Source organism: Aphis gossypii, unplaced genomic scaffold (genome assembly GCF_020184175.1).
Source record: "Aphis gossypii isolate Hap1 unplaced genomic scaffold, ASM2018417v2 Contig00584, whole genome shotgun sequence".
NCBI classification, from domain to species: Eukaryota; Metazoa; Arthropoda; class Insecta; order Hemiptera; family Aphididae; genus Aphis; species Aphis gossypii.
In genome coordinates, this window is record NW_026083178.1 from 18,814 (window position 1) to 32,861 (window position 14,048).

The 14,048-nt window shown below is 26.4% G+C and overlaps 2 pseudogenes; both read left to right on the forward strand.

The window, feature by feature from the left end:
* Positions 1 to 10,609: 10,609 nt before the first annotated feature.
* On the forward strand, positions 10,610 to 11,191 carry LOC114132644 (uncharacterized; annotated as a pseudogene).
* Positions 11,192 to 11,215: 24 nt separating this feature from the next.
* LOC126554720 (uncharacterized) lies at positions 11,216 to 11,832 on the forward strand (annotated as a pseudogene).
* Positions 11,833 to 14,048: the final 2,216 nt, after the last annotated feature.

The following is a 14,048-nucleotide window of genomic DNA, read 5'->3' on the forward strand; positions in this document are numbered from 1 at the left end:
GACAAAGTTTGGGCCACTGAAGTAGAAATGCATTTTACTGCTGCATTTCTTAGTGCAGATATATATTCCTTCACGGCAAATCAATGGTTACGATTTTCACATTCGTTGCAATTATCAACTAAACCAGACTACAACAAAATGGCAATATACCTCAACCATAAAAATTCTAACCACTTTGAAGTTGTGTTGAAAGTGAAAAAAATAGCTGGTTTTGATAAACAAGTAAAGTATTTTAAACTTATAAGTACACTATTACTACATTTCAGTTATCTTATAATATTATTTGCTTTCAGGATGATGATATTTACCTGACAATCACAAATTATTAATTTATATGTTTATTACTTTTACTTAGTATTTTTCATTGTTTTGATTATTTTTATTATTTATATAATTAATTTTTTTTTCATTATATTTTATACACATTTCATAAATTAAAAAAAAACTATAATATAATAAAGTTAATTAGTATAGTTAATTTCCTACTAATAATAAATTAACCTATAACCTGTACAAATATTCATGTAAAACTATTAAAATAATATATCTAGTGAAATTTTACCGGTGGGTAAATATTCACTAGTGATATTTTACCCCCGGAATTTTTCGCCGGGAGGTAAAATTTCACTAGAGAATATTTACCGAGGGGGTAAAATTTCACGGGGGTAAATAATCCCGGTTACACCGGTTTTTGTTTACAATAAACTACATGTATAGTAATATTTTATATTACAACCAATAGGCTATACCAAGGTTATATACTATAACCGTGCCAGCTGCACTCAAGGTCACCCATTTATTTAACACACAATGATAGAGAGTGTCGTATCCCCGGCGGCACTTGGAGGCATTCAAGGTCGCCTATTTATTTAACATGGAAAGATAGGGAGTGTCGTACCCCTGTTCATAGTCATGTAAACATTTTAGATTCCCCGCAGCGCCTATCGTGACCGTGACGTCACCCGTCGTACACATTTTGAGGCGGCGCATTGATTATTACGAGTTTTTTGTATTTTGTACTCTATATTATTACAAAATACAAAATTATTACTATAAACAGGGACGCATTTGGAAAATTTTCGCCCCGGGGCAACATATTTACCCCCTCAAAAAAAAAAAAAAAATGAAAAATATAATTATATAGTTATACCTACAAATAAAATTAATCAGAAATTATTCAAAATATTTTTTTTAGTTTCATTTTTTTATGTCATTTTCAATATTTAGGATTACCATTACATTTAATCTTTCCCTCTTTATATTTGATTGTAAATATGATTTTACTCCTTTTAGAGCTTAAAAAGACCATTCGTGTTTGGTAGGTACCTGCCTAAAATTATTAATTTTAAACTACAAAACATATTATGTGTAATGTGTATAGTGTATAGATATTATTCATTATTATTATTATTATTATGCTCCACTGACTTTAAATGACGAATGTGTTATAAATTATAATATATGCAAATATAGAGTTTAAACACTAATTTGAATGAATATAATTTTTGCATTTATTATTATACCTCGTCACCTTTCACAATATTTTTACAAAACTGCTTGTAAAATTCCTTATTTATTATGAATAAAACATATAATCATTAATTATATTTTCTGTCGGGTGGATAAACCATTATAACCAAAAGTTGTAGTTTCTAAATAAATTAGAAAATATAATCTTTTATAACATTTTATGATTACCTAAAATTGTTAAGATTACACTTAATACCATTATTATGAATGATTTTTGTTCATTATGAATAGTAAGTATCAAGAAATTAAACTATTAAAATATACCTAGTTTAAGTAATTTAAAATCATATGTATATTTTTTTGTGCAGATTGTAGGAACTGAAATAAATTGAACTATACAAATAGGATATTTCATGGTTTATTATAAAACTATTATACAAAAATATAAAATACATAATAATATTGTCACAATTAAGTCATCAGTCTTTTTAGTTTTTGGAGCTTGTAAAGTTGAGATTTTGCTTTCCTTTTTTTTAATAATTTGCTAGAATGCTCATTTAAATATTTCATCTGGATAAGTACTCTTTGCTTAATATAAGTCTGCACAACAGGATTATATTTTTTTGCAATTTTCATTCGAGATAAATTTTTTTTGGTTAGTTTCTTGACAACTCCTGGCCCTTTAGGAATTTGTTGCTTTGTAATTTTTCTATAAAGCTTTTCAACCCTAAACATTTTAATTTTGAAATCATTACTAGGTATTATTAAACCACCATAGGACAAACGATTTATCCATGATGGTACTGAGTAATCATGTCCATGTGTTTTTTGGAAGGAATTAATAGTTGTTGTGGTTGAACCAAGTTCTGGAAATTGCAATTTGTACTTTTTGGCAACCCAACCTGTTAGGTATTCAGTCGCATCCAGTTCCAAATCATGTTGAATTTCATCACCATCTTTTGAAGATCCATTTTCACTTGTTGTATCTGTTAAACTTTCAGCATCTTCTGTATTTTCTTTTACATTATTTATTTTTACATCGAGTTGTTGCAAAGTTTTTGCTACTACAAACTCTTCATCGTTTTTATCAGCTGTGTTTGACTGATTTGAAACTATGCCAGGATTTTTTCCCAATATTATTAAACGTATTCTAAACAATGCGTTTAAAGGAGATGGGTGGTCATTTAGTCCCCCTCTTGAACGAAGCTGGGAAAATAAATTTTCTAATGCATCTTGGTTTATTTTGCTGGTTAAAAGATACTTCAACCCGTTTTGCTGTAAAACCTTTAAGAGTGCTTTTGTTCCATTAATGTGCATTAGGATAGCCTTTTGGAAAATCTGGAGGCCAATTTTTCCAATACACCTCATTTTTAAAAATGTATCATACATGTTATCAAGTAGTAGATTTTGTTCTTCTATATTCTTACCATATGGTTGTTTATATGATGTACGGTTATCATTTGGATGAGATACATTTACTAGGTCAAACCAATTATTAACTAATTCAATAAAATTAGCTACATTTTAAATTAATCTTTTATCTTTTTTGAGTATGTTGTGACAGTGCAGAAGTGCTGTTGAAGTTGTGTGGGACAATAATTGTGAAGCTAATCTAACTTTTTGTCGTAGAGGACCTTCACAAGTTAAATGATCAGTAGACAGTTTGTGACAAATACTGAGCTCAGTGGATGTTGTATTGATTAAAGATTCAAGTGGTTTTTTATTTATAATTTGATCATTATACTCAAATCCAGTATCTAACAACCAGTTTATTATAAGTTTTAAAATGTGTGGTGCATCAGGTACATATATTATTTCTCTTCCATTCGGAATAGAAAATACAGGATTTTCATAAGAAATGTCCAAGGCTCTCCACAAACCAACATTACCTCCACCACAGTCACTTACACAACATATTGTTTTAAAACCAATTTGATCAAGCTTTTCAATAATATTAAAAAGAATCTCTTTAGTCATTTTTTTATCAAAGTCTATGTAAATAGGTTGTTTCCATGGTGACGCCACACCTCTTGCCATAACCACTTGCATTTGAGAATGAGGGCCCACAACCTCATCTCGAAGAACATCATATTCCATGGTAGTTGAAATTTTAACTTCGTCAAACATTAAAACTGTTAATTTTTGATAGTCCTGCAAGCCATCTCCATTCAATTTCATTATATTAAGAACATCTTCAAGAACACCATTTCTCATATTAATACTTTTGGCCCATCGTTGAAAAGATGACAATCCTATAAAAATAAAATATTTATTAAAATGTGAAATAAATCATTTTGTTCTTTTAATTATAACTATTCAAAATTTGTCAAGATGTGGATAATAAATTATTTTAAGATATTTGTGAAAAAAAATATAAATTATTTAATATTATTTACCAGGCAGTGGATATTTCAGTTCATCCTTGACATAAACATAGGCACGTTTGCTAAAATATCTAAGAGAAAATGCCTCATTTTCAAATTTCATCTCTTGACCAATGAACACGTGTTTTTTTCATAATCAAGTCCAACTGATTTTTAGAGAATATTGATGACAAATATTTTCTGGCTTGTATATCAATGTCTCGCGTTTTATTTTTTGATAATAATTGTATTTGTCTTGCATTATTTTTTTCTGTATTTTTTAAAATTAAATTTGTTACTTTTAAATTTTTCTCTAAATCCCTGACTTGAAACCATAGATTTTCATTAATTTTTTTGTAGTCAACTTCAGATTTTTTAATGGTTAACAGTTTTTCGTGTTCTAGAAGTAGCTTATTGTAAAGATGTTCATAATCTTGAGGTTGTGACAAGCCCAATGATTGAGTTGACTCTAGGTCACATTCTGAATGTTGAGTAGAAGATGGTTCATTATCATTTAGAGCCAAAGTGATAATCTCATTATGCGCCTAAAATAAAAATTATTTAATAAAATAATATCAATGAATAAGTAAAAAAAAGCGGGCAAGTGAGTACCGCTCTGCTGTACATTAGGTGCCGTATGGATCATTATTATATATTATAGGAGTGTTAAATTTGAATCCAATGATGGTTATCATTGTATACGAAAAACGATTCTGAACGAAGATGATTTGTCAGCCTAGGCCCTAGGATATAATTTCTAGTGGTTGGTGAAAAAGGTGGTTTATGTTTTAATGGCCTGAATCCAACAAAATTTAAGTTCTTTTATAATAATTGTAAGTTAAACTTATGAAAAACCTTGTATTAAATTTTCAACTCTTAGCTACTTATACAAAAAATTTTATGAAATATACCTACAAAATAATTTGCAAATATTCATGGTTTTGACGAATTTTTGTCAATATTTGAACTTCAAATGCTAATAAAAAAAAATTGTGCCTATGTCTTCTTATAATTTTTTAATCACTATAAGAATAACATACGAAGAACTTTGTATACGTAAATTAAATCACGTAAAGAAAACGCTAGTCTTAATAACTGATAAAATTTTCAAGTATCTACGACTTATACTTTTTGAATAATAACAAATATTTAAAATTCAAACGCACTTAAAATTTTTCCTATAATGATGCTTAGATACTTGAAGGTAAACTAATGGAAAACTTAGTGTTGTATTTTTAATCCTTAGTTATAAATACAAAAAAATTTATGATTTTTCAACTTCAAATAATTTGCAAATATTCATGCTTTTGACGAATTTTCGTCAAAATTTGAACTTCAAATGCTAATAAAAAAAAATTGTGCCTATGTATTCTTATAATTTTTTAATCACTATAAGAATAACATATGAAGAACTTTGTATAAAATTTTCAAGTATTTTGATAGGGCCAAAAAAATTTTATCGACCCTTCAAAAAAATTTTTTCAGAAAAATTGAAAATTTCAGTTGTCTATAAATAGCTCAAAAAAACTCAAAATATTTTGAAAATTAAATCAAGTAAATAAAATGCCAATCTAAATAACTGGTAAAATTTTCAAGTATCTACGACTTATACTTTTTGAATAATAACAAATATCAAAAATCGTTTGAGGCTAAACCGTTATTTAGCGCGGTTTTGTAAAAATTTAAATTTCAAACACTCATAAAAATTTTTTGTCTGAATCCGGTAGAGTTTTTTTTACAGATAATTGAAGAAAAATGTATGGAGAACCTTGTACCAAATTTTCAAAACTTAGTTATAAAAGAAAAAAATTTATGATTTTTCAATTTCAAAATTACTTGCAAATTTTCGCGTTTTCGACAGATTTCGTAAAAATTTGAACTATAAACGCTTATAAAAAAAAATTGTGACTAACGATTTTTAATTTTTTTTAACTACATTAAAAACAACTCATAAGGAACCTTGTATTAAATTTTCAAAACTTTTTGGTCATCCAAAAATTTTTTATCGACACTTTAAAAAAATTTCTCAAAAAAATCGAAAATTTTAGTGGTCTATAAATAACTCAAAAAAAGTCAAAATTTTTTGAAAATTTAACTATATACGGATACCACTGACATTAACATTTGGTGAAAATTTCAAGTATTTTCAGTGATTAGTTTTTGAATTACAACCATAAAAAAAAATCGATTTGGTCGAAAACTGGTTTTGCGTTAAAATTCCCGTTTTTCCGTCATTTTTTTTTGGTTTTTCCCGGCGCTTTTGAAAACTATTGGAAATTTTTACTTTTGACCCCCCAAAGTACAAACTACATTCACTTTCCTATCCGAAACAGGGTCCACTTTTTAAAATCGGAGCACTTTTACTGCTCCAAAACGTGGTGACAGACACAAAAATAAAAAAAAAAAAAATAAAAAAAAAAAACACACATCATTGTAAAATCAATACATTCATCACTTCGTTCAGAATCTAAAAGGAATAAAGATACAAGTCTGTAATGTGATGATAACTTAAGGCAAAGAATATCAGATATGAAATATACACATGACATGGTACTATAGAATATTTGAATTATATAGTTTTATTGTAATGTGTTTAGCTCGTACTCTTATAGTACCTTCTCACAGGTACAGATTGTATAGTTAAAGTAAAAGCAAAAAATTAAGTTTAAAAAAAAAAAAACAATATTTACCTGTCTAACTAATTTAGTCTCTATTCGTTTTTGATGCTGAATACCAGACTCTGAAACACACTTGTCATAGCCATCAGGTAAATTAAGTGTAGGTGTAGCATCAGGTTTTAAAATTTTACTCTTGGAGCATACCCCAACAGTTCAGATTTTAAGTCTCTAACATAATCATCTTGCTTAAAGTGATCAGAACATATAAATGATTTACTAGGATTCCATGCATCATTTCTTCTACATTTATTCGACCACACTTTAAGAAGCAAATTATCCTTTGGAAACCTTTTAAATTAAAATTAACTTATATTATAATATATAAAAACTAATAGATAGGTGTGTAAGATAGGTATGTATATTTTAACATTGCTGAATATGTAGTAGTTTTAAAAAATTATAACATACGTGTACGGGCCGGGAGCATATAATAATAATACGCGAGTCCGGTAACCGGCGGCGTATTTTGCAAATGTAGGTACACTCAGAACCGGGTTCCTCTGATTGGTCCAATTTGAATTGCCGCTATTATTATTATTATTATTAATTATTATTTATTATCACCATTAATGATATTATTTACGAACTAATTAACTTATACCTATTATAATAATAACAATAATAATAATAATTTTAATTATTTATAAGATATATTTAGATTACTTTTATCTACACGATTAATGATAATAAGTACGTCTTACTCACAGATATATCTGTGGTCTTACTAGGTACTTTTAACGTTACGCTTTTTTCTTATATATTGTAATTAATTTGTAATTAATACTTATTATTACCTATTTGTTATACAACATTACAACCAATTTTATATAGGTAGTAAGTATTTATAAATAACGAAGAATCCTACAAATTGTTAAACTAGTAATAATGGTAATTCAAATATTTTACTACCTAAATGTATAAATGTATAATTGTCATACTGTCATATTATGTATTGAATAGGACATATTATACACAAAATCATTATTAGAGTATTTTGAAGGCTCCACATTTATGTTAATTGTCTCGGAATGTCTATCTTCTAAAAATGTATTGACATTACGTACATATATGGATGATAAAGATGATGCTAAAAGTTTTATTAGGGAATTTGGAAAATTTGATGATAGTTATTGGATACAAGGTAATAGGTTGAATAAAGGAAATAAAATTCAGTAAGTATATTTTATTTATGAAATTAAAAGTATAATTTATTTCAATTCAATTGAAGTTGTAATTTTTATTACCTAGTAATTAGTATATAGTTAAGTAAGGATATAACAATTTGAGTGTTGAAATTAATTTATTTCCTATAAGTACCTAATACCTATAGGTAAAAAAAAATCACTATAATATTAAATTATTCATCCTGAGTGGAATGATGAATGAATACTATTTTAAATTATATTTTTTTTTTGTTTGTCATCATCTTTGGAGTAGTGAAATTACTTCAAAAGTCAAATCTTTCACTTTTCTAAACTATTTTTCTTATTTTGTCTAATGGGATATGAAAATCTAATTTGAAGGGCTAAAAGTAAAAAATTCATAGTGCCTATTTTTTTATTTTATGTCATCATACATTATACAATGTATTGACTTTTATAGGTTTGTAATGCATAACAAATGGGTGTGCAGTTTTAGTTCACATAGAAAAGTGGAAAACAGTAAAAAAAACCAAAAATGTGATGCATTTATTGATATTTTGATAAAAATTGTGACAAAAGGATCGAAGAAAAATGATAATACTTAAAAAGAGACCCTCCTCTAAACACTGTTATTAAAATTAATCCTTTTCATATCCCTAACTGTGGTAGTACTGATGCTTTTAAAGCGATTATTTATTGATCCAGAAGTAAAATCTGTTTTTCTAAAATATTTTGCTGATGGACTTTCTCCTAGTCAAGCAATGAAACAGAATATATCTAGACTTCGTACTCTTCCAAATTATGTAGTTTCATTGGCTAATGGTACATTGAACCCAAGACCTTGGACTATATATAGACTGTGGCATAAATATTTGGGAAGAAAAACTATGGAAGTTTAAGGAACCTTTTGAGAGATTAGAAGAAAAAATCCCAGATTATTTAAACCAAGGTACCTATTATTCTTGAATATATAAAAATGGCTCAGTATCATAACTAGATAGTATAATAACATTGTCTCACATTATTTATTTATAACATATTTTGAAAATGTATTTTACATATTATAATATATTTAATATTTATATACTATAATATGTAACGTGTAATAGGTTTATCTTATTTTATTTGGTATTTAAATAAGGAATTTAAACACATGGAAATATTATATTAGATTAATGGTTCTTTTTTAAATTATATTTTTAAAGTCAGTTTCTATGAAAAAAATTATCCATAAATGATTTGTATACTTTTTTATTTTATAAATAGTACCTGAAGAGATTATTACTCAATATTTTTTTTCAAATGCGTTGCATTTTTAATACTATCTGTAGATAATATTATTATATAAAAAAATATTAATTTACATACATGTTTAAAAAGTACCTACTAAACTACTTTGAAACATACAAATATATTGAACATTTTCATTACAAGACTAATGAAACATATTTTTTATAATATAATGTCGACTGTTTAATATATTAATTCATTAGTGTTGTTCAAATAATAAAAAAATAAGATAATAATACTACTTAAGGTAATATATATACTAGGCATTTTATGAATTATAATTCATCAAACTTAAGTAGTTTATACTTTCTAATTTCTAGTCAATATTTATAAACTTTATAGGCATACATGTTGTAATAGATAAAACAGATCCATGGGTAGTCCTTGTTGTAACACCATTAAATGAAAGAGCACAACAACTGAAAAATAGTTCTGAAATCATATTTATGGATTCAACTTCTAGCTGTGATGTGTCCATGGCATCTATTACTGTTCTTTAACAGCTACAAAGGGAGGTGCAGTGCCAATTGGGGTTTTAGTTCATAAGCGACAAACGGCTATGGCCTATGAAAAGGGATTTAAAATGCTAATGGATAATTTTCCCTTATGTTTCAATGGATTAACGGTAATTAATTATTTATTGTATATTCTAAGCAACATTATTTATTTTATACATATTTATTCTAATATGTACATATTTATACTAAATAATACCAGTTATTTATTATACACTTATCTCAATTTTTTATTCCACTTAATCATTTATTTTACTAGGCATATAAATATAAAATATGTTTAAAAATTAAAAAATCTTATATGTTGTTATAATCTAAATTTATAAATTATAAATTATAATTGAGTACATTATTCAACAATAAATAAATTGAAAATAACATATTATGTATTAATGTATAATGAATTAAAATATATCTTCAATCAGATTTTATCATATTTAAAAACACTTATAGCATGATAACTAAAAGGTAGAGAATAAAAACTAACTCTTTAACTAGGTAGGTACAAGGGACCTATATAATATTATAACAAAAAACTTTTTTTCTCAAAATTTATTATATGGTTTAACTTTAACTAATTCTTTAAAACTATATTAGTGAAAAAAAAAGTTATTTATATACTTAAAGAATTAGCCCTTATTGATATCACTCATAGGGTAGGTTACTAATTTTTAATTATGATTTATAGTAGGTTTAAAAAACTATGAATAAAATCATTAAATATTTAAAATGTTGTGATAATTTTTTTTTTATACACACCTTCTGAAACATTTTTTCTTCTTACATAATTTAGTTTCCAAAAATTATGATGACAGACGTTCCATGGCTGAAAAAAAGGCAATTCAAGAAATTTGGCCTCAAACCACTCAGATTCTCTGTATATTTCATTTTTTACAAGCCGAATGGCGATGGTTGATGTCTTCTAGTTAATATATTACCTGTTAACAGGCAACAGTTGATGCAACTTTTTAGAAAAGTATTTAATAATTATTTATAATTTATATTTATATTAAAGAATTCAATTTTTAGGCTGTATATGCTAAGAACCATGAAGATTTTCAAAATGTAGTTAATGAAATTAATCATTTAGAAGGAAATCAATTATTCAAAGATCGCTTTAATGAAAATTAAAAAGAAGTCAGGAATGGTCAATGAGTTATAGAAATGAAAATCTTATAACTCGTAATAATCAAACCAACAATTATTCAGAGGCAAACAATTAGAATTCTGAAAGAAATTATTTTAGAACGTACTAAAGCATACAATGTTGTTGCGTTGGTTGAGTTTATTTCAATAATTTGGTATAAATACTTTATTAATCGTTTGTATCGTTAATAGGAAGAATCAAAGAAACTATGAATTGCAACTGACAAAAATGAAATCAGTTGACCCGAATTCTATATTACAGACTGATGAATTTTTATACTAAGTTCCAAGCTCTAAAGATAGCAAAAAGACTTATGATGTAAATACCATTATTGGATGGTGTAGTTGTTACAGTGGCAAACAGGGAGGGTTTTGTAAACACCAAGCTTTATTAAAACAATATTATGATATTGAATTTCCAAATAGCCCAGTAACTGATTCAAATGAAAGGTATAAACTTGCCTTATTATGGCTCTGGGAATCAAAGATTGCCCTCCAAAACCATTTTTTGAGGTACTTCATTTTATATTTTTAATTTATTTTAAATATTAAATTTTTTCAAACACTAGTTAATAAGATCTGAATGAGTTGCCAACACCACAAACTTCCATTATGGAAAAAAAAATTTGAAGACAACTACAGAAAAAATAAACTTGCAGTTATGTTACAATAATTTTTCAAATAACTTACAAGATGATGATATTGAAAACGATCCAAATATTAGACTTTCAATATCTCAAAATAATAATAATCAGTCATTAAATGACAAATTCACAGAGAAATGGGAAGATTTTACTAATTCAATTAATAGACTTGGTGAATTACTACAACAAGATGTATCTGAAACATCAATAAAATATTATCAGCTTTTACAAAAAAAATTAAAAACATTGATACAACATCTCAAGCTGTAGATTTTATAATAAATAATTCTTCAGGTAAGATTAATGTTTTATGAAAAAAATTATATAGTATGTTAGGTAATTGTTTGGTAAAATTATTAGTTCTAAATGAGGAAGAAATATTCGAGTACAACCAACATCTGTGGCTAGAAGAAAAGGAACATATAAAGGTAATCATCGGATTGGTGCTGGTAGACCACCTACAGAAAAGAGTACTGCAGGAAGAAATTTTCTTTTGAATAAAAATAAAAAAAAAAGTGGTTAAACGCAAACATAACTTAGTACAAAGTTTTACTAATAATCAAGCAAACGCTAAATGTCATTAGACAAACAAATTTAATAAATATTCAATATATATTTCAGTTTCATTCACCTACTTGACTATACTTATAGTTTTTTATTTGAAAATAAAATAAAAGACTAATAACAAGTTTTGTATTTTTAATAATTTATATGAACTTTTAACGTGGGTATATAATATAATATTATGTATATTGTTATTGTATTCCATTGTAATAATAGGCTCATTTTTCTTGGGATAATGAGACTATATAAATTGACTACGATGTGAAAAAATTAAATGTTAGTAATAATATTATAATATTATAAATAAAATTATTAATTAAACATTACCAGATAAAAAATTGTAAATACCTATCTCTGTACCTACATAATTTCACATGATGTTCTCTGTTTATCTTCTTATATTATAATAGGTATAAGTTAATTAGTTCGTAAATAATACTACTATACTAGTAACTAGTAAGTAGTAACTAGTAGGCTATTAAGTATTAAGTAATAATTGTTATTGAAGCCGTATTCGTAAAACGTTTTATCATTAATGGTGATAATAAAATAATAATTAATAATAAATAATTAATAATAATAATAATAGCGGCAATTCAAATTGGACCAATCAGAGGAACCCGGTTCTGAGTGTACCTACATTTGCAAAATACGCGTACTGGCCATAGGTGGTGACTCCACCCTACCGTTATATTTTACTGATTTCCTGATTGAATCTGAAAAAAATCAACATGAAATGTTTAAGAAAAAATTATATTACAAATTATCAAGCAATAATTAAATAAGTATCATGATATAATTAATCAAATAATAATTAATTAATTAATAATTAATATATTAATAATAATAATTATAGGTAGTATAAATGTACTGCTTTAATTGATTTTGATCTAGCTTCTGATAAACTTGCTAAATGTTTTAGGAATTAAAATAATTAATTACAAATATGAAAATAAATTCAACATTAAGGTGGTTCCAGTTGATTAAAAAAAATCGTTTTTAGAAGTTCCGCTATAACAAAATTGTGAGACTTCGGATGGTTCGATTTTAATGCTGTAAAAATAATAACATTTCTTAACATATCCTCTGTAGAACCGTCGGAGTATTTTTTTTAAGTTTTAACTTTTGATAGTATTATAATATCATACAGATTTCAGTTTTTACAACATTTTCGTTCAATCATATGTATTGAATAAATTAATATTTATAAAAAACTCTTCGTCCGTTCTTTAGAGGAGGTGTTAAATTTTTTTAGGATTTTTACAGAATTAAAATCACACTAACCTAAGTCTCACAATTTTGTCGCAGCCGAAGTATGTTTTTACACGAAAAGTAACTGAATACTTTTTCCTAATATAACTGAACCTGACATGTGCCTGCGAGTGCGAGAACGCCAAATTCCGATAACCAATTACGCGACGTTTACCCGGATCGTTGCGCGTCGACCGGATGCCGATCATTTACCAAGAAACAATATTTACGATAATTATCATATTATAATATTAGTCCAATAATAATAATGTTTTTCTATAATACACCACAAAACTGCAAATTCACATTTAGTCAGTCATAAACCTAGTCCTTACTCCTTACACCACAGTTATTATTTTTGATAGCATTTTTGGAACATATTGTGATTTTTTTTTACCTACCTGTTTTCAATATTTTTAACAATGGATAATACGAAAATTGGCGTATGGGTAAAAAATCAAAATGTTTTCCGAGTAAAAGCAGAAAAAATAAAGGAAATATTGCTGCACTTGTAAAAAACAAGGTAAGTGAAATTAATGTTTGTACAATTAAATTAAAAAACCTGACATAATTGCTTTTGGTTGGGTCACTGGTAATATTAGAATTTAATTTCACAAAATATTATTATGTAAAATTATGTGAACACCATACATATCAGAATATAAAATTCAATTTTGCTGGTTAAATACCTTAGAAAATCACGAAGATTAGAAATTGTTTTGCATAAAAAAATAATAGGAAAACGAGTATTTTGTGTTATAAAAACGACTTTATTTTAGATATATAATACTAAACTTCTTTAGAGATGAATATAAACAAATTAGTGATCCACATATTCACATAGTTCTTTGTCCAAGATTATATTTTTTATTTGTATATTTTCACAGAAAACCGATCTTGTAGTAGGCCATAATGACATTTCCGAAGACAATGCCCTAACTATAGCATGTTGTTGCCCTATGCCCTATGGGCTTACTACGCTGCG